Raw genomic sequence first — 22,640 nt, forward strand, 5'->3', positions numbered from 1 at the left:
CTGGGAGCGCAGCAACCGAGCGCTTGTCGAAGTCAAGCCTAAGTCCTGCCCGTCTGAGCTAATCTCGAGGTATTGGGGCTCTGCATAAGATACGGCTGAAATCCCGCTTTCTGAACTGCTGCCTCTGGCCCCTAACAATACTATATTTCCGAAGGGCTTTGTGACTGGGGTTACCTCAGCTTCCGCTAGTCCCACTGCCGCTACACTTTATGCTTGCCTACTTAATGCTCGCTCTCTTGTAGCGTATACATGGCATGTTTGCATTTCTCCGGGACTATGCTCCTGATTTGTTTTGTGTCACCAAGACATGGCTTACGTCATCGACTGGCCGTGATTTGATATGTTTTTTTACCCGCCGGATATTCTACTTTACAAGTTGATCGTGACGCAAGTCACCCAGGGAGGATGCTGCCCTTATTTATAAGGATATGTTAGCTGTTCGCTTTTGCCTTGGCCTCCCGCTATTGAGATGGAATCTATGCTGGTCAGGATATCAGTGACCCCATATTTTACGCTCCATTTTCTGATTGCATATCGTCCTCCATGCAGCCTTTAGGCTTTTGGAATTTTTTTTCCCTACTACATCCACCTTGGCTTTGTCACACAATAATTTATGCATTCTTGGAGATTTTAACTTTTGGGCTGAGTCCACTGATTGTAAGCTCTCTAGCTCCATACTATCCTGTTTGGATAGCCTATTCTTACCTCAATTAATCACTAAACCACTGCATGAAAAAGGACATATTTTACATTTAGTTTTCGCTTCTCCACAGCTCTGCAATATTGGTGACCCGCTTATCCTGCCTAGGACAGGCCACTATTAAATTCCTTTTTCGATTCTGTTACCAGTCCTTATTACCAGAGCAACCCAGCAGCCAACTCTGTGCAAGAAACTGGAGCCGGCTGGAACCATCGGCTCTTAGCAAGGTGGTCACCTTACCCTTCCAATCCTCGGCTATGGGCTCCTTTCTTCAGCCGTTGCCACTGTCACGGTTGGTCGCAGCGTGTGATGCGGCGGCAGAGATTTTAGCACCTGTTAAACTGGTTAGAAAATCTAGTCATCCCTCAGCCCCCGGGTACTCTGGGGAACTTTGGACGCTACCATAAAGCTCTCAAGTCAGGTAATCAGTCTTACAACGGGGTTATTATTCAATCGTCTGTTAAAACCTCAAAACAACTATTCCAGACTGTAAAATACCTCCTTTCCCCCAGGCTTGACTCTGTTGCATCAACCTCTCAAAAAACCTATCCATTAGACTAATAGGAATAATACTAGCAGTTCTGGCGGCTCTGCTAGTCTCCTCCTGCCGCCTCTATGTTTCTCCGAAGTCAGCCTGAGGTCTCCCCAGTTCAATTCTTTTCAGCTTATTAGTGCTGCAGAAGCAGCTATTGCTGTGAAGCAATTAAAATCAGCTTCTCCTCTGGATGCGATTCCCCTTTCTCAGTTTAAACTGATCGCACAAGATATTAGTGAAATTATAGCGGATGCTTTGAACTGATCCTTCTCAAACGGCTATATTTCCCCAGCTCTAAAACATGCTTTGGCCATCCCACTACTAAAGACTCAATCTTTGGCTCCCAAATTGCTATCCAATTACCACCCAATTTCTTTACTTCCCTTTCTTTAATGAAATTGCTGGAAGCTGTTTTGACACCTCGGCTCTGGGCCTTTCTGGGAGGATATAGGTGATTTCTTCTAAAATATTTTACCTAATGGAAATTTCACTGAATCATTTCACCGAAAAACAAAATTAACTTTTTACTTTTTCTAATTATTGTTTTTTAATAATGCGGGGGGAGACCCCCTCAACTCCCCTACCCTAACTTGTACCCTTAACCCACACCACAACTATTATGCACTATACATATACCACTTTACCTACCATTTTCGGTTAAATAAATTAGGTGAAATCTCATTAGGTAAAATGGTATTCGGTGAAATCTATGGTAATGTTTCTGGAAGACCATCAGATACTGGACTCCTTTCAAATAGGCTTTTGCCCTCTAATGGGAATGGAATATGTGTGGATTTCTGTGTTAGATGATTTAGCCCAGATCAAGGATCAAGGCGGCGTTGCAGGTCTTATTTTATTCGACCTGTCCCCCACCTTTGACACTATTAACAATACCATTTTACTTTCTCGACTACAAAGCATTGCCATCAGTGGCATAATCCTTGACTGGTTTACAATCCTTTTTGGGATCTCGTAAACAATCTGTTTCTTTAGCCTCCTCATCTCCAATAGCAGTCTCTTGAGGGGTCCCACAGGGTTCTGCACTCCCCCCTCTTCTCTTTAATATTTATGTACAGTGTCTGGCTCATGTTTTTAGTTCTTTTGGTTTTCGCTTGCTTGCTTACGCGGACGATATCCAAGATTTTATTCCGATTCGACCTCGAGCGTGATGGCACCGCTAATCGTCTGAAGTCCTGCCCGGCGACAATGAGTAATTGAATGGGGTCAAAGTTTTTTTTAGCTAAACGGCAATAAAATTGAGGTCCTTGTTGTGGGGCCTTCTTCTGTGCCCTTGCCATGGACCTCTGTTTATTGGCCATCTGAACTTAGTCCACTACCTGCTCGTTCTAAAGCAGTGAAAAATCTTGGGGGGGAAAGGGGAGCCCCTCTTTCACTAGAAGCCCATGTCAGTTCCACTTGCAATTTATTTCTTTATTCATTTTACATTTATTGAGTGCGCAAAACCATTAGGCATCAAGGCACTGTTACAACCAGGTACACTTTGCATGTGGAAAGGTGCGACAAAAGGCAGTACAGGTATAGTTTTTTAAAAATTGAAAACTCTGAAAAAGGTGCTACCCTTTATCCCTTATTGACACCATGCCTTCGTCATTGCTGCTATGACCAATGGTAGCCTTGATTATTGTAATGTGCTATTACCTTCCCAACCTGCATTGCTACTTGATCAGTTAGAAGTGCTACAAAGCATTGCAGTCCGCCTACCCAAGAGCATTCCTTTTGGCATGTCGGTCTCATCGCCAGGCGCAATCTACTCTGGTTACCGGTCAAGGCTCGCGTTCAGTTCAAGGCACGTAGTATTACTCATCGTGCCTATCAAGATAGAGATTGTTTGGCACTGCAGGAAAAAATGGTCCCATACTGCCCCAGTTGATCCCTGCGCTATGTCTCGTTGGGCTTGCTTAATGTCCCTACTTACTGTTTGGAAAAGTGCTGGGCAAGGGCCTTTTTCTGTGGCCGGCCCTAAACTATGAAACTCGCTACCTCCCCCGCTTCGTAAGACCAATGACTTTGGTGTTTCAGAAACTATTGGAAAAGTATCTCTTTGTCAATCCCTTCTTCCTTTTGTTCTTTCCATCTGCATGTAGTGCTTCGATGCCATCTGTGATGATTAGCGCTATACAAATGATTGATTGTATTGATTGACTGATTTTGCTGGAGGTTTTTCCTTACCTTGAAACCCATAGTTCAGCGGTGTGGTAATGAGGCAGTAGCACCACTGCATTACCATCATGTTTTCCCACACCACCAAACTCATAATGAGGCCCACAATGTGCAATGGGAGTCGTGCGTGACAATGTTGAAACTGGCAGGACATTTCTCTCATGGAGAAAGTAGAAACTGTAATTAGGGTCCTATGAAGAAAACGGTATGATGTATATATTTAAAACAATATAGAAAGTAACGTCACCCTATGTGCGCAACTAGGGCAATGTGAAGCTGACATGGAAATATAGGAACTGGGATAAGATTATTCCTGAAGTAATGCAGATACATGCATTACAATATGCGATTAGCTAGACCAGTGAAAACCTTGCCTGGCCATGTTGGAACACTGAAGACAGTATTCTGGTAGCAATGTAGAACTTGGCATGGCAATGGTTTCTTAGATGGTGGAATGTGAAACTTTCTTCTCAATATGGAAATTGGAACGGAAATGTGGAAAATGCTAGGATGGCACTCTGAGTTGTATTGGCACAATGAGTATCACATTATTTATCTCACACTCAAATGTTTGTGAAAAACGATGTTATTATTCACAGAAACCTGTAAAATGTGAGCACCACTCTGATACACACTGAGGTGCAATAGTATATGGCAGCATCAACCAACTTTATAATAGCAATTCAGTTTAGCGGCCATTTTGGCTTGGCTTGCTAATAGCACCCAGGAGACTGCTTTCATTTAAACAATGTTTCAGCAGTGCTTTCTGTCCTATTTTGAATCATTTAATGGAAATATAGCACGGTAATCCTTTTTATATTCGCACCTTTAACAAACAAAATCGTAAATGCCACCTGCCATGTCTAAGCAATTTTTTAAAAATGTATTTATTTTAATTCTTATTACACGCCACATGCGCATAGGCCTCAGGGCACACAAGAAACAAGGACAAGACACACAGCAAAGGACCAGCAAGATGAGGGAGAAGCCGTCGGAGAGTTACTCCAGATTAAAAAGGTGAGTCTTCATGGCTCGCTTAAAAAGGGAATAATTTGGAATCTGTCATATCCCAGCTGGTAGGGCGTTCCAGAGGAGGGGGCCCTGGACATCAAGGGTGGTGCCCCCAAATTCAGCTGTCTTAAATCTTGAGGGATGAAGAGTGGTTGCATTGGAAGAGTGAAGATGTCTTTCAATGGTCTTGATACTAATGCGTTCAGACGGATAGGTGAGATTTCTGAAGGACAAACACTTGTGTGTTGTCGTTAACACTTTATGTGTAATGCTGTATTTTACAGGAGGCCAGTGTAACTTCTTTCTGAAGGTGGAGATATGAGTGCAATGTAATTGATTAAAGATAGTGCGCACAGCGTTGTTCTCAGCCACCTGTAAGGATTGAATGTTGGCGACATTAGTGCCAGACTATTGCAATAGTCAAGTCTTTTGTTATCAACGCCGTAGCCAGAAGTGCACAGTTTTCAGCTGTTATAAATGGGCGAATGTAACTGATTTGCTTGTTAATCAATCCACAGCTGGACCTGATGTTAGAAACATGAGACTTCAGCACACTTTAAATAGATTCCTATGGAATCCGCCTGCTTTTCGAAGATGCAAAAACTGGCAGATTCCAGAGGAATCCAATGTATTCATATCCACATCAAAATGTTATGAGGGCAGCAGTGGCGTTGAATTTGGGACAGAGCGGGTATGGTTGGCAGGATCGGTAATTCCAATCCATGCCCCTGCTCAGGGTCACAAACCAGGAACATAACTCAGTGGTTAAAAAAACATGCGTGAGATGTTTTATGCATGGTTTGTACTCACCGCGCCCTCCCCCACGCCTCCACCCCACCCACCAGCACACAAATGATGCTGACTTTATTTAATTGTTTAGGGCCTGAATTTTGATGCAATACTAATTAGCAAATAAACAATGGGATACGTTGTGCCTCTTGGCGCAATATTCAAAACGTGTGTCATTTCTGCTGGCGTAAATCGCATTTATGAAAGCCATTTTTATGGGAAATTTGCCGTTGAGGTTAAAGACTCCAGTCGACTTTGGCAAACCTGTTCTTGGCGCACAACTCTACCTCCATGCCTGTGAGAAAGTCTAGACCATATCTGCTCTGGAGAGACATTAACCTCACGGCTCCCAGCTCTTACACGATGGCATTGAACCCTTTGACGGTTCAATTTGTCATCTGCATCAGTTCCCAATGCATTATTTGGAGCCATTTGGCGTTTGTGCTCATTTTGATGACTGGAACGATTGCCGCAAAGAACATCTCTGTTCTGCTGAACAGCCTGTATTCTGGTGGTATTGTGTCCAATGCTTCTTCCAATTTTAATGATGAATAGTTTTCAATTTTCACTCTGGTGAACACTAAAGAGCTCTTCTTTCTTTGGCGAGTATCCATTTTGGGGAATCCGTCTGCATGTATGTCCTTACGGGGCACTACCAATGCTGGTGTGGTCAACTGTACAAGTGATCATATTCCTCCCCAGTTGGGTGACAGCTGGTTTATGGTAAATGGTATTGTTTATTTGTAAAGCGCCTATACTCAAAGCAAGTGTTTCAAAGCGCTCAAGAAGGGAAAAAACAACATTCAGAGCCCATGAATTTCTGAGCGATACAAGTCTGCACAGGCATAGTGGGTGCATGGAACAAGTGCATGTAATACAATTAATAGTGTAGATACCAGCAAATAGGTCTGACAACTATTCTGCAGTTTTTCCAAGTGCATTGAAGCGCTACCGTGCAAGGAGAGGAGACAAGGGAAAAACAGATAGACGAACTTCAAGGCATGGTGCATTCAGATTGTGCAAGTGCACAGACAGGTGCCAGAGAGGGGAGGGGGGCACAAGTGCAGAGAGTGAGGGGGTGGGGGAATGGAACAAGTGCACCCAGTCAGTCAGAAGCTGGGGTAAGTGCTGAGAGATGCCACTCGTTTGGGTCATTGACCAAGTGCAGTAAAGATGAGGCAAGTACAAGTCCCGGAGGCAAGTGCAAGAGGACTGGTGAGGGTGCCAGGGACCTGTGAGACTCTGAGGTACACCAGGCGGCCAGTCTGCAGGCTACGTGGAAAAGGAGGGAGAGAGGGATAGAGTGGAGAGAAAGGTTAGCAGGGTAGAGGGAGAGAGAAGGAAGAGGAGAAGAGGAATGGCTTAAGTTTCCAGAACCTAAGGAGATCAGGCTCAAGACGGAGTGTGGCAGTGAGGCTACTCCAGAGGGGGACCCCTGCAGAGGATAAAGATCTCCCTCCAAATCTCTGCTTGGATAACTGGCTCACTCGCAGTAGGTTGGAGGTAGATGAGCAGAGGGCTCTGTAAGAACAGTATTTAGGTAAGCAAAATTGCAGATAGGTACGTCCCAGGCCCCAGAAATCCTTGTGGACATTTCAGAGGGTCTTGAACTTGAGCCTTGCAGCCACGGGGAGCCAGTGGAGGGACTTCAGCACCAGAGAGATGCGGTCCCTGGACTTGAGGCCAAGGATAAGTCTTGCGGTTCTGTTCTGGATGAGTTGCAGAGGCAGGGAGATTGAGAAAGAGGCTGTTGCAGTAGTGCAATCTTGAGAGAATCAGGGCTCTGGAGACAGTGAGCAACTGGGGGAAGGTGAGAAAAGGAAGAGTACCTCTGGGGAGGTGTAGCTGGACTTTTTAGAGATGTCTGAAATGTGAGTGGTGAAGGAGAGAGTGGAGTCCAAGATGACCCCAAGGTTTTTTGCCTCGCAGGTGGGTGCGGACGCAGGGCGAAGGGAGGCCGGCCAGAGTGAGAGACGGAAAGCGGAAGCAGGAGGCCCAATGCGAACAATCTCAGTCTTACTGGTGTTGAGGCAGAGGTCGTTTGCTGCACACCATGACTGAATTGTGGACAGACAGTCAGATATGAGCGAGGTAGAGGAGGTGGCTCAGGGTAGCCTGAGGGAGAGTTGCGTGTCATCCACATAACACTGGAAACACTGAGATGAAAGTGGCAATCACACGTGCAATGGCAGCCATGTAGACTTGGAAGAACCAGGGGGATAGGTAAGAACCCTGGGCACCACCACAGGTTGAAAGAGTGATAGTAGAGAGAAAGGACCCAAGTTCCACCTGGGATGGGCGGTCGGAAAGGAAGGAGGTTAACCACACCAGAGTCTGACCTGTTATTCCCAGTGTGTCATGGTGACATGCAATCATGAGTTTGTGGTTTACCGTGTCAAAGGCAGAGGAGATGTCAAGAACAATGAAGACAGAAGGAGTGTTAGTGTTGAGATTTGAGAGCAGGTATTCACGGGTGTTCAGAAGAGCAGTTTCCATGCCTCTGGATGCTCTAAAGCGAGACTGATGGTCGTGGACGCAACCAGCAGGTTCATTGTGGAGAGTGATCTGAGAGATGGCCATCTTCTCCAGGAGTTTGCCCAGGAAAGGGGTGGTAGAGATAGGGCGGTAGTTTGCTAGAATGGAGGGGTCAGCAGAGGGTTTCTGAAGTAGAGGGTGCACAAGGGAGTGCTTAAGAGAAGTTGGGAAAACTCCAGTGGCAAAAGACAGATTGCAGAGATCAGCCAATGCTGGAGCAAGAGAGTCAATGTTGTCCTTAATGGTTTTGGAGGGGCAGGAGTCCACCTGTTTGGATGAAGCCTTCATAGACCGGACTTGTCTGGTAACCTCATCAGGTGTGACGGGAGTGAGAGAACAGATGAGAATTGGGGGAGGGGCTGAGGGAGGCTCCAGAGGTTTTGGCAAATGAGGTGCTGTGGAAGAGAGAGAGGAAAGGATGTCTTGGGTTTTTGCAGTGAAGTGTGCAGCCAGGGCTGAGCGAAGGTCCTGGGTGGGTGTGAGAGAAGAGGAGGCTGCTGCAGGATTGGCCAGTTCCTTACAGACTTTGAACATTTGGGTTGTGTTGTTTAATGCAGCAGAGCTTGCAGGATTGAATAAAGACTCTTTTCTTCATGTAGATGCAGAGTCGAAATTGCCTTTGAAGGAGGTGGCAGACCAGTTTGTCAGAGGGTCCGCCCGACAAATTCCATTTCCGCTCAGCTGCCCTACAATTGCGTTGAAGGGCAGGCAGATCGGAGTCATACCAAGAATTGCACTTTTTGGAAGGCTTCAGCTGGACCCTCATGACAGGGGCAAGAGTATCAAGGGTGTTAGAGATAAAGAGATTGAAGTTAGTGAGGGCTGTGTCAGGGTGGGAGTCAGCCGCAGGAGTAGGAGGCAGAGAGTAGGTGGAGGCAAAGGCAGTCACAGTCACTCTTTTCATGAGTCTAGTGACTTAGAGACTGAGTGGCTGTGCCAGGGGTGCCTATGCAAGAGGAGAGGAGAGCTTCAGTTGTGATGAGAGAAGAGAGTGGTCCATCCAAGAGAGAGAGAGGTAGTGAGAGGGATAGAGAGAGGGATGTCGGTAGAGATGAAAGCATCCAATGTAGGTAGGCCCTTGACCTGCAGACTGAGTAGTGGTCCATAAGCACTGCAGTTCCAAACTTCATGCCTGGTATATCAGAGATCTGCTTACACACCTTATTTTCTCCAATCTCTACTGGACTATCATTCTGGAAACATAAAGTCGTGTCCTCCACGGCATCCGCCCTGCCTCGTTTTCCACCCATATGATCAATTTTGCACTTGATTCCCATTTCTTGAGGCAATTGTTGTTTTCCTTTTGCATTACTACCACTGGAACTGTTAGGAGTGTATGTGCGTCGCTCCCGACCACTCCTTCCTTCCACCATCTTCTGTGTACACCTGTCCATACACTAGCATCTGCAGTCATTCCCAACATCCTGACATTCCTCCCATCTCCCTTGGTCCTGTCTTGGGGCATTGAAACTCCTTTTGAGTCACTATCCTTGTTTGTCCTTTTTGTGGACCTTCAGTAATATATTCTATGGTCTTGTCCATACTCCAGTAATCGTCCATCATTTCTTGAGTCTTGATGTAACCATCTTCCTCCAGGAACCTCTTTCCAGACATCCACCTTAGTGTGGCTTGGCTCCCTTGGAATCATCATCTTGAGGTGCAGAGTGATAAATGCATGAGACTTTCTGATATGGCCGCTGGAATTTCAGTTGCTACGAATTTCCTGAATGCATGGCATAAGGGATGCACAAGCAGACATAACAGCTTTCTCCATTGGTTTCTTTCCCTACCATGTACATGTGCTTATACCACATGTTGTTTGAAATACAGGCCAAATCAGTTAGATAGGAATTTACCTGGCTGAAATATATATCTGTACTGTGTCTAAGTCTCTTTACTTCCTTAGCAGTGCTTATTGCCTGCCCAGATATGGCTTCGGTAAAAGCATGGGTAGGGGTTACTTTAGTAGGGATCAAGGCTTGTACATGAGGAAATAACAGTCTTTATAGAACAAGGAGAGTAAAAAGGTAAGCACAGAACGTTATCACAACATTTCGAATTACATTTAGCATTTCATTGCTACTCAGTGTTTTCTTACGTTGCTCCAGGGGTCTGTAAAACTCACCCGAAAAGCATAAAAAATGTGTGATTATGAGGTTAGTGTTTTGGGTTAAGCTCTACGTCTATAGTGTTGGGCGAGTGCTGAATAGAACAATCGCTCCCACACTATGCGTATTCTCGAATCCTTGAGTAAGTCAATGATGGATGGGTCTCCGGGGGTCAACTGTGGGTAGGTCTGAGCTACATAAAGCAGAAAAGCATTGAAAAATAATTATGAAGGAATCATCTGCTATGTTTCTTATTGTATCCCAAATCTAAAGAAGTACTCTTGAAAAGACATTTGTCGATTGTGGGCCATGCGTCTTGGACAGTCTGTACTTTCTCGATGAATACCTATTGCAAAGAAAAGATAATGTGCTTAATCCAGGTGTGTGTTTTGTCCTTCCCTAACTCTATGGTCCTGGACCAGTTTAGCTGCGGGTGCAGTGCTTCTTCCTTGTCTTGTTCTTCTTCATGTATCAAATCATCTTCGTTTGGATGGGAAGAGGTCTCACCTCGGCAGGGCTTAACGTCTCCAATGTAGTTCCAGACCTTCTTACCGCTCAGTTTTACCGCACAATTTGTGGCCTTCTCTACAATGTACGGCTCCTCGAACCTGGGCTTATACCAGGACCGGATGAATGTTCTCATCAGGACAGTATCCCCAGGGTAAAGTAGTATCAGCTTTAGGAGTCCTTCATTCGTTTCCAGGGTGTTATCTTCCTCGCTGTAATTTGACCTCTCCCGCCGTGCCTACAGTTAATGAGAAATAAAAGAGGCACTAGCCATCAAAGAAGCAATGTAGTTGTGTATTTAATGTACAAATACACCAGAGGTGGCATGGGCATCTGTCAATGCCCTAGTGGGAGGAGTCAGGGGGAGTGGCATGCACCACCCAGTTACCATCTCATGGGGCGTTAAGTGGTGATCGGATCAGTGCTGATTGCGAAGTGCAAACATGGCTAAGTACAAACAATGGAGCCATCCCTTTTTTAGGGTGGCTTTTATTTTTGCAATCTTCTCTTTGTGCAGGCCGTTGAGGTGCTCACAGAAACCCTTTGTTTGTGGGTGATAGACACAGGAGAATTAGTGCTGTATCCCCAATGGAGTTGTGATGTGCTTAAAAGTTGCATTTACAAAATGAGCTCCATTGTCAGACAGCAGGACCTCACACACCCTCCATCATGGGAACACCTCTCTAATGAGAAATATTGCTGCTCTGAGAGCATTGAGGTGTGAGCAGGGGCCTGCTTTGATCAATCAGGAAAATGGGCACACAACCACTATCATGTAGTGATAGCCCTGGCACTCCTGGATCATGTCTACGCAGTCTATGTGGCAGTGTTGGAAAGGCCTGATTGGGCTGGGTATGGCTCCTCTCACTACACGTTAAGTATGCCCATCTGTAAACTTCTTACAGATTACACAGTTTTCTATGAATGCAGCTACATGCTCTGCCATATTTGGACAGAACCACTCTTCACCAATGTGTGCAGCAACAATGTCCTTACCCAGAGGAGTAGGATAGTGCAATTGCGTGAGCACAATCTGCAATAGTGCTGTTGGAATTACTAACTTGCCTGTGCTCTCCTGTCTCCACAAAGTGTCCGTGGGGGATACTGAACATCCCATTCTCACTCATAATTCTTTCTCCTCTACCGGTGCCCTTTCCTGAAATTCTACTATCTGCGTGGCTGGCAAGGTATGATAGCCTTCTTTTAGAATCATATTGCTCACATTGTACGTGTAAGTCAGTTACTTCAGGAAAGTGTGCTGTGCACTTTGCTTCAGTGTCTGTGGCTTCGTTGCACCAGGAGACTCGTGTGGACCTAGCACTTCATGAGTGCTGTTGCTGTTGGGAGTTGGAGCACATCTATGAGCCTGCCCAATAGGGGTGCATGCTGCATCAGTGTTCTGCATTTCACCATCACCCTTTCTGCAGTCACTTTTCACCCTTCCTGAGATATCAGTTGCACAATATATAGCACGTCCTTCTGGCAATATTATAATTTTGCCTTGTCCACCTTGTAACCCTTCTCTTCCAATAATGTCAACAAGTATGCTGAGTCATTTGAACACTGTTCCTCTGACTTGCTACAAATCAAAATGTCATTCACATACTGTGGGATGGTGTTCCCCATCTGTACGTTGCCAAGATCCATCTAGAGGACCCTATTGAAGATAGAAGGTGGCTCACAGCACCCAGGTGGTAATCTAGTGTGTTTCCACTTCTGGTTTCTTTATAGTAATGAGATTAGGTCCCGTGACTCTTCATGGAGCGGTACAGAGAAGAAGGCGTTCGTCAAGTCTATTAGCGTGAAGTTGGTAGCTTCCGTCGGGATGCTACACAGAATTGTCACTGCATTAGGAACTAATGGGAATTCTGTTTCAACGATTTGGTTCAAGGGACGCAAATCCTAAATAAAATGCCACTACCCCTTGATTGCCATATTTTACAGGATGCACTGCAGTGTTGCACTGCGATTCTGAGGGTACCAGAATGCCTTGCTTCACTAATGCAGCAATCGTCTCATAAATACCTTTTTTCTGCTTCGTTTGATAGGGGATAGTGTCTTGCCATGGTAAAATAGCCCTGGGTTTAATTTGTATTTTGAATTCCCCCTATTCCTTTTAGCAGACCCACGTCATAGGGTCCACTGGTCCACAAGAAGCTGCGTACTCACCCCAAGTCTTCCTCGAGAAATGGCGGTGGTGCTTTTCTCAACACAGCCATTCTCTGTTGCACTTCCCGGTATTGTATTCTCACCCAGTATGTAATGCTTATGTCAAACACCACCTGGTGATCTGATTGATCGTCTTGAAATAATTGCTTATCTGTCACATCAGTCAAGCTGTATCCCTCCCCCACTGCAATCACTGTTCTCCATGAGTGTCCTGTGTCGCCAGTCCCCAGCAATACTATTCTCTTGCCTCTCACTATGACTGCCTGAAGTTCTATTGGTATCCATTTCTTTCGCTTTCATCAAAGGGAATCTCTGGTCGAAATAGGAACTTATTGGGTATGCAGTCAGTCAGTCAAAAAGTTTATTTCGGATACTAAAATCCATAAAACACAAAGACAACATTACATGCAACCATAAAATAGCAAATTTCATAAAACATTACCTTATAAGCTTGGACAAAAACCATATCATACAATTATAAAATCACTGCAATGGAGTATCATTAATCATATTACAAAATCGCTGTTCCAACTACCCAATAGCCTCAGTGTTTTATACATTGGCACCCTTTCCATCTTTGTTCCATCAGGATAAAAATAAACCTCACTTTCCCTGAAGCCTCATCAGCCCTTTTCTAAAGTACATAGCTCACTTCAGAAAAGAGAGCAATGCCCAAGCAGTGAGGATGAACTCAGCGCTCAAAAGAAAAGTGAGGGCTGCTTTATAATGTCGTATCTCTGCCTTCTTAAGAGCAGGTATCAAAGTTGCTCTCCGAATCCCTGTATAGCCTGTACAGAACAGCAACATATGAGCCAGATCTTCTAGGTGATAGCCACACACCGGGCACCCGGCAGAATCCGGGTACCCTTTCCAACTTACTGTATTCCCTCTCAAAAGAAGGCAATCGAACCTCGCCCTTGTAATTAGCCACCGGTCTTTCTTATAAGAACCCCAGATTAAATAAAGTTGGATCAAACGAGACCTACTAATCAATGTATGTATTTGTACAGATTGGTTACCATACTCTAAGAGTGTTCTTTTCCTCAAAAAGGGCTCTCCCAACACAGATTTATAACTATTCCCCTTTGCTTTTGTTAGTAATACACCTGGCAGAAGGAGAGCACTTACATATGCCTCTCCCATGGCTTTAGAAATATAGAAATATAATCAAGCCAAGGAATTCTGTGCCACTCTGCCCTACCCAATACGGACCGGATAATAAAGTGACTGAGAGATGCATGTTCATTTGCCCACAGTCGAACCCAGAATAGGGTCGGAGCTGAAGCCCACTGGTCCTCCCAGAACTCCAACCCCAGTTCTCAGTGAATAGATATACATGCCACAGAGTTCAGGAGGCCCAAAAGTCTCCTAAAGAATTTATTCTCCTGAATTTGTACTTCCTCAGCCCTCTGAAAACACCATAATGGGGCACCATACATTGTAACTGCCTTTACTTGCTCAACATAGATTTTAGAAATCACCTCCAAAGGCTGACCCTCACACCTTGACATAAATTGGAAGATGCCTTTAACCGATTGTTTAGCCAGGTGGGCCTTCCCAGTTAGCACTTCCGAGAAGCTTAACCCCAAGTAGTCAAAGACCTTGACCTTGACCCTAGGGATCACAGAGCATCGGTCTCATTACCACTGGCCATTTTCTGCCCACACAGGCCATCACAGCCTATTTTTTGGTGTTGATTTTTAATCCTCATTCACACATAAAACTTGAGTAGGCATTTATCAGGGTCTGTAATGCTCTCGAGGTTCTAGCTAGCAATACGGTATCATCCGCATATGCTAACACAGGAAAAGCCCGACCCCCCAGAACCAAAAAGTCAGCCAAAATGTATGTAAGATGTAGTGCGAGAACATTAATATATAGACAAAGGCAGATTGGGGCCAGCACACAACCCTGCCGCACACCACAACCGACCCTAAAACATGCCGTACAGTGTCCCCCAGACCACTGCGCACACAAGCCTCATTGTCAGTGTGAATGTCGACCAGGGCCCTGAGTATGTCCCCCGGGCAGTCCAAGGACCCAAGCACGGCCCGGATCTTCGCCCTGTCTACCTTGTCAAAGGCCGTACTCAGGTCCATGAACGCAAGCTACACCACCTCGCTCCTACAAAAGACCGAGTTAGCCACAAGGAGATACAGATTAAGACTCTGTTCCATCGTTCCGACTCCCGGCTAAAAACCGAGCTGGATGTCTGATAAGACCGATTGTTCCAACAGCCATGTTTCAATGCGTTCTAACAGGACTCTTCCAAAGATTTTAAAAGAGGAGTCCAGCAGTCATATGGGTCTATAAGCACTGGGGCTAGCCTGGTCTCCTTTTTTAAAAATTGGAAAAATTATAGCCTTTTTCCACGAAGAGGGGTAACTATCAGATTTCATACAGGCATTGAACACCACCGTTAATAGTGATGCCCACAAATCCGAAGGATCCTGAAACACATCTGATGGAATCATATCCTTGCCAGGCTCCAGATTTTGGGCTTGCCAGTTAATGGCCTTCTTTACTTCCCCCACTTCAAATTTTAGACAGGATGCGATTTGATCTACCCATCCTTGGAGGTCACCACTCCAAAGAGGCTCCCAAAATAATCTATCCATGCCCCTTAATCTACATGGGTCCCACTGCCCACATTGGACATGCACCCGGCAGAGCCACCATCACAAACTCCCAAAAAGCCTTCTGATCCCTTTGTTTAGCTGCGTTCAGAAAGCCCTACCAGGAAGCCCCTTCAACTTCCCTTTTCCTTCTTCTAATCTCTATTTGATAATGTGCTGTAGCCTGGGTAATGGCTCTTCTACTAGAAGTTGGATCCTTTAAAGTCTCCAATAATCCTCTCTTTGCCCCTCTACAGGCCTCATAAAACCACCCCTTCTGCGTAGCTCACCCTTTGACCTTGATTGCTATCGTTTACTGGAGAGGGAACCCATTAGCTCCACAAATGTATCCACAAGTAGCTTCGGTGGTAAGCTATCCACCACTATGCCCCCCATCAGAGGTTCATTCTCCACAATTGATTCATAGTGCAATTTCTCCTCCAAAATAGTCCCCCATTTAATTCTTCTAGAGCCAGGTGTCACCCCCTTAACTGGGCATGGAGCAACAACTGATTGAGTCCATACACCAAGCAATCCCATCAAGGACAAACAAATAGGGTGGTGATCACTATTCAGATCAGGGATCACCACAAAGTTCAGAGCCCGTTCCCAAAGGCTCACCGAAATACAGAAATAATCAGTTGTTGAGGAGCCCAAATGGTTGTTAAGGGTCACCTGGCCTGGGATATCTGGAGCCAAGTGACCATTAACCATCCGTAATCCCCATTCTGTCAACCACAAGCACATTTGCAAACCGTTTGAGCATACCCTTCCATCCTTCATATTTGGAGTAGGGATATCCATGGACAAATCCTCCAATGGATCTAGGAAGTCCTTAACCACCCCATTCCCATTTTGATGTTAAAATCACCACCCCAAATATACACTTCATTTCTGTTGCTCCCTGCAGACAATAGGCCCTCAATAAACCCTTTAACATTTGTTAATCTATCAACCTCCAAAATATGCGGGCTATTATAAAAATTAATAATGCAGATCGATTCACCCTTACAACAGAAAGATGAACCACCTGCGGATAGTCCATGTTTGTATCAATCACCTTAACCCCTAACCCCACAGTTTAACGAGGTCTGAACCAGAATGGACAAGCCCCCATAACATGTACCCCTCGTTTTTTTCTTCGCCGGGATTCCATACGAAACAAAACCATCTAGTTGCGGGTTGTCCATCGCCCACGTTTCTTGTAAAAGGATCATATCATTGGCTTGAAGAAACTCAACAACAGGACCATTATCCAACTTCCTCTTTGAGCCTGAAATATTCCAAGAAAGCAGGCGAAACTCTACAGGTTTAGTTGCCAGAAAACCGTCTGTCAAGTATCCCTCGGAGACACACCATCAATACTTCTGCTCCATTTTGGAACAGCTCAGCGTCTGCGGGCAACCGCCTCTGTGCTGTCTGCCCACAATATGCCTGGATGAGCTCCCTCAGGTTCATGTAATGAATTCCTGATCTGTGAAGGAAACACCTGTGTATGGGCACATTATAAATGACATATCATATCATATCATATCATAAATGGTCATGTTAAGTCAGCTCATCATGTCTCTACCCATTATGTTCACTGGTGTCTGTCGGGAATATAACAGTGGCATGGTCAAGTCGCGTTCTCCTACAGAAAGTGGAAGTTTGTCGGTAAAAGGAACCAAGTCCGTATCCCCAGAGAATCCATGCGCATTCATGGCAATGCCTGACATTGGGTATCTTCCTTCCCTAATACAGGGTCGAGTCTCCCCCAGATGTACGAGAAAAGAAAAAGTCTTGTCACCTATTGTTAACCCAATACATGGTTCCTCAGCCAGATTGGATGTAATGGATAGGATTGAACATATCAGGGCTGTCCTATTGTGGGTGTAATGACATTTTCGTCTATGTGAATTGATTTACCGCCTAGAACAGTCGCTCACCCAAGTTTTCGTACAGGAGTCTGCATCGCAGAGTCTGCATGAGTCGCGGTTATGATGTTCTGCTGTGCTGGTGCCTGCAGTGCTGGTTGTGATGGCTGCATGTGTCCCTGCATTTGCAATGGATGTGTCACAGGCTGATATGGCTGCATTTGCATGTCCTGTGTTCGTCTGTCGCTTAGCGTATATCTGTACTTGCATGTGACCCTGGTCATAATAGTCAGTCTGCTCTGGCTGATATGTGGGTTGGCGTTGCATTTTCCCATTCTGGTGCATCCCACCCCTGTCCCTACACACACGAGATATGTGGCCCATTATCCCATGCACCCAACATTCTATGGGGCCCCGTCACTCTTTGCTGTCCCCCATGAAACCCCTTTGTGCCCTGTTGCATTTGATACCCAAACCCTCTTCCCCAAGATGCCCCTACTTGTGCCTCTGGCCATTGATTAATATCCCCTCACCCTGCAAAGCCTCCCCCGGATATCTGTGGTCTGTTCTGTATACGCTGAGTAACTTCTCCCCCCAGTCATTACAATTGCTCCTTACATTGTGTACTTGAATAATTTCTTCTGCACTAACTTTGCTTCTTCCGGTTTTCTCTCCTCATGCTTCTTTCTTGCATTCTCTTGCATTAGCCTAAAATAGTATACTATGGTTAGCTGAATTTCTGACCACAGCTTAGTCTCCATCCCCACTAGCTTCTTAAGCTGCTTTTGCACCTGCTCGGGCAGCCCTTGACATAATATGTGGTAAAAAGACCTCATTGTTTTGTCCCACGGCTCCCTCGTCTCGAGACACCATCGCTCTTGAATTTCTTGAATATATTGATGTGGGTCTTCTTTCTCACACATTTCGTGTGCCATAATCATGCTTATATCTGAGGTATCTGGGTATTGCACCATTAGAACTTGCCATAAGGCTGCTGGGCAACACTGGTTGTACGAGGAGCGTCTGGAACGCACCCATGCGGTATGAATTTATATCTACCTGTTCAAGAATAATAATGACACACACACCAAGACGTCAGTGAAGGGGGAGAAGGCTAACAGCTTATAGCTACTGGCCATTACATGAGTAGGAGATGAAAAAAGAAGAAGTTTTTCATCTACCCTGGCTTTACAAACAGGTTTGGTGCCTATGGAATCCTACGGAGATGTTGAATACTCAGTGAACATACGACTATCACTTGGGCGGTACCAATAAAGATCGTAACAAGATATGTGTGTCCAGCATATGAAACTCAAGAATCCTCAAACTGTATTATGCTCACCCCACTAAGGGATTGTCCTGAAGACAGCCTTGAACTATCACCTAAAATTGATTAAGTCAAGAAGTTTGAAAGTAGAGCAACAAGGCTAGAAACAGAGTCAACTGTCAACACTCTTCTTTGAGGACTTTTTTGTTAAAATTAAATTGTAAAAAGTCACTCATAGGTTACTAACATCACCTTTGTTTGTCGAAAGAAAATGGATTCAGAACAGTAAATATGAAATTGTTTGAGGATTACTAGGATTTATGCTGTCTACATTTTTTAAGTGATTTTTCCGTTTTGTATTGGTTTATGACATGAGCATGTGTAGCTGGAGACAATCATTGACACAAAAAGTGGTAGTACCATCTTTCTAAGCACATATAAATCTAATAGTGTATAATTCTACTGACCACTACCATTCTTTAGATGTGCTTAGAAAGATGTTACAACCACTTTTTGTGTTAATGATTGTCTCCAGATACACGTGCAACAACTAGGGTAGCTTTTTTGAAAACTGTTTTTCATGATTTACTGATGTACTCATCTAGAAAAGGCCTCTATTTTAAAAAAAGAGGACTCACTGTGCTCCATTTGTATGTACCCACCCTTCCATTGTGTACTTGAATAATTTCTTCTGCACTAACTTTGCTTCTTCCAGTTTTCTCTCCTCATGCTTCTTCCTTGCATTCTCTTGCATTAGCCGAAAACAGTACACTATGGTTAGCTGAATTTCTGACCACAGCTTAGCCTCCATCCCCACTTGCTTCTTAAGTTGCTTTTTCACCTGCTCGGGCAGCCCATGACATAATATGTGGTAAAATGACCTCACTGTTTTGTCCCACAGATCTCTCGTCTCGAGACACCATCGCTCTTGAATTTCTTGAATATATTGAAGTGGGTCTTCCTCCGGACACATTCGTGTGCCATAATCACACCCATATCTGAGGTGTTTGCATATTGCACCATTAGAACTTGCCATAAGGCTGCTGAGCAGTTATTGAGCGGCGCACCATTGTGTGCCGTGTTCTGTGCAGTCACTCCAGGATACCTGCTCTTTTCCATATGTCCTCTGCTACCTCCCCAAGAATGGCTGAGAGTAAACTCTTCATGTCACCCACCGCTAATGTCGTCCCTGCTGTCAGTCTTTCGAGCTCATGAATCCATTTCCAGTCCCAGCAGTCAACAAAGGTAGATTGCATCTTAAATTGTCCTTATCCATTTGCTTCCACAGAATATACTGAGGCCGGTCCCACCCACCTTCTCCAATAATGGGAACTGTGTCAGTCTCGTCCCTCCGTCCTGTCTCCTCATGTCTTTAATGGCAGAGAATGCCCTTGCGATCTCTGTCCATTTCCATCCAGGCATGGACCTGAGCCTCTGCACATAAATAGTAATATGTGCCATCCACCCCAGGACACAGCAGTCACCCTTCAATGTCCTCCTCTCCTCTTTCCATGTCTTCATCGCCTCCCCATACTGTGTCTCTATCAGGGCTTGCTTCCCTGGAGCGGCGAGATGGCCTTCCCTCATCATCGTCCTCACTTCACTGTTGATCCTCGTCTGATCCTATGGTCCAATACTACTGTCACTGTCCACTTTTCTCTCGTCCTCGAAGCTAAGCCTCCTTAACATTGGGTCTTCCTGTTGCTTTCCCTTGGCTCGATCTGTAATCCTGTGCCCCCCCACTTATGGCCCAGTAGCACTCCTATCTGCGCATGGGGCAGCAATGCTGTTTCCCTTACTCATGTAGAGTTCCCCTAACCTTCTTTGTATCCCTTCCCCATCACCTAAACATGCCAAATCCATCATATTCTCAACCACCTTCAAAGAGCGTCTCTCCCTGCTCTCATCTTTGTCCTGCTCGTAACTCCACTCCTCTTCTTTCCTGCATCAGCATTCTTTAACGAGCAGCTCGACTTCTAACCTCCTTTTCTCTTTCTTTATTTGCAGTTGCTTTTTCACCTCTTCTTCTGCTTTCCTCCTTCCTATGTCCACTAGCTCTCTCTGTTTTCTCTTCACCTTTCTTTCTCTTCCTCGTGCTTCTACTCACTCTAATTTCACAACCTTTCGCTTTCCTCCTTCTCTTACCTTTCCCTTCTGTGTACTTCCTCCATTCTCTCCAACCATTCTTTTTCTCCCTCCTTTCTTGTCTTTACTACTCTGTAGTTCCTTCCCCATGTACCCTGCCTAACTTGAGGCTTTCCCATCCAATTTTAGCAATATCTGTCTGCCTACACATTCATTCAGAACTATCAATTCTTGGCCCTCACTAAACCTTGTCTTCTCCAAGTCATTCATCTTTATCTTCACTTGAAGCTTGCTGCGCTCCTTACATTTGCTGCTGATTTATCGCGTTTCTTTACCCACTTACTTTGCGCCACTAAGTGCATCTCTGCCACTATATGCTGGAGGTACGAAATTGAGATTGGTGTGAACCACTGCTGCTTTGCCCTCCTTTACGGGGCAGAATCCCTCACTTTCGACCCTCCATATCCCGCGGACTCAGCATCCAATGCTGCTGGATCAAGTCCCCTTTCTCATCCTGAAATATTTTCTGTAACTCTAATATGGCCAGTCGCTTACTTAATTTGTTCCCCTTATAGGCTGCATGTAAATAAGTGGTCAATTGTTGCTGCATACATTTGGAAAAGCTCCCGTCTTTGGGCTATAGCTTTGCCAACTTGCCCTCGGTATCACAAGTCCATTCTGCGCTATACTTGCACATTTTGTCTTAAAATCATGGGAGGGACTTGCATAAGTGTTGAAGAGGTGTATCTCTCATTCTGTCACCTTATGTAACACTTGTGAATACTCACTTGACCTCAAATTGGGATTTCGCACACAACAAATTTTACCTGGCAATTTTGCAATTCAGAGTCTCAGTACTGTCTCTCAAATAGCATGTCTCCACATCACAACAGCGGAATTAAATCTTTTCATTAGCCTCTCAGACTCACCACCACTTATTTTTATTTATTTATTAGACATTTGAATGGTGCCTATACAAAGGTGTTTCCAGGCGGCACAAGACAAGATTGAATAGGGAACACGGAATCAAAAGGTAGAACAACAGAAACGGTTATATTTGCCTTGTGACAATCTTACTGTGCAGGTACATGACAAGGTGATAAGTGCAAGGGGGATAGTGTACAAGGAGAAGTGCTGGAGTGGAATGCCACCAGGCGTGGGGGTGGGCAAGTGCTGGGTGGGCCAAGGTGACGAGTGCAGGGGAAGTGTGGGAGTAGGGGAGGGTGAGTGCGGTGGGTAGGGAGGACCAAGCTTAGGCTAGTCCTGGTAAGGGAGCCTGAGGGCAAGTGCTGGCAAAGGATGACGGGGGATTGGTAGTTGGCGGTCTGACCCGTGTATGACTCTGAAGAGACCAGGACCCAGTCACAGCAGCAGATGGGGAATTTAGCACGGGAGGGGAAGAGGGAAGGAAGAGGAGAAAAGGAGAGTCTTGAGAAGTTTCCAGATCTTAAGAAGATCCGGCTCAAGTCTAATGGGGTAGGCGGTTCAAGAGGAAGGAGCCAGCTAAGGAAAGGGATATACTGCCCACTCTCTGCTTGGTGAAACATTTGACCTGCAGGGAGTTGGAGCCAGAAGACCAAAGGACTCTGGCTGGGAGGTATTTTGGGAGGAAAAGCTGGATGTAAAGAGGTCCCAGGACCCAGACAGCCTTGTGGATGATGCAAAGTGTCTTGAATGTTAGCCTTGCAGTCACCGGGAGCCAGTGGAGAGATTTTAGGGCAGGAGAAATGCAGTCCCTGGGCTTGAGGCCAAGGATAAGTCTTGCAGTCCTATTCTGGATTAGTTGAAGGGGCAAAGGGAGGAAAGAGGCAGGTTGAGGAAAAGGCTACTGCAGTAGTCAAGCCTAGAGAGACCTAGGGTTCTGGAGACATTGGGCCTCATTACGAGGTGGGCGGTAAGGGATTGACGGCACTGGTAAGGGCACCAGTGCCGGTAATCCCTTACCGCCCTACTACGAGTTCCCTTTGCGGGTCCTTCCTGAACGCCTGGTTTTAGCAGGCGTTAAGGACGGGACAGGCAAATGGATACCGGGGTCAATAACGGTAGCGCAATTTGTGGTACTGTTATTACCGCCTTCCCATTGAGCCCTATGTGGGCTCAAATGGGAATGGGGAATGGTCCTGGTGAATGGGGAATTACCGATCCCGCTGACCTCGAAATGGACCGGTAAATGCTCCATTCACCAGGCCGGAGTCAGAAGGGTTTTGGAGGCATCCATGGCACTAATAGGCCATGGCTACCTCCAACCTCGTAATGAGGCCCTTTGAGTTTATGGGGGAAGG

This window comes from Ambystoma mexicanum, chromosome 11, assembly GCF_040938575.1.
Source record: "Ambystoma mexicanum isolate Mex_15411 chromosome 11, UKY_AmexF1_1, whole genome shotgun sequence".
In the NCBI taxonomy this organism is placed as follows: Eukaryota; Metazoa; Chordata; class Amphibia; order Caudata; family Ambystomatidae; genus Ambystoma; species Ambystoma mexicanum.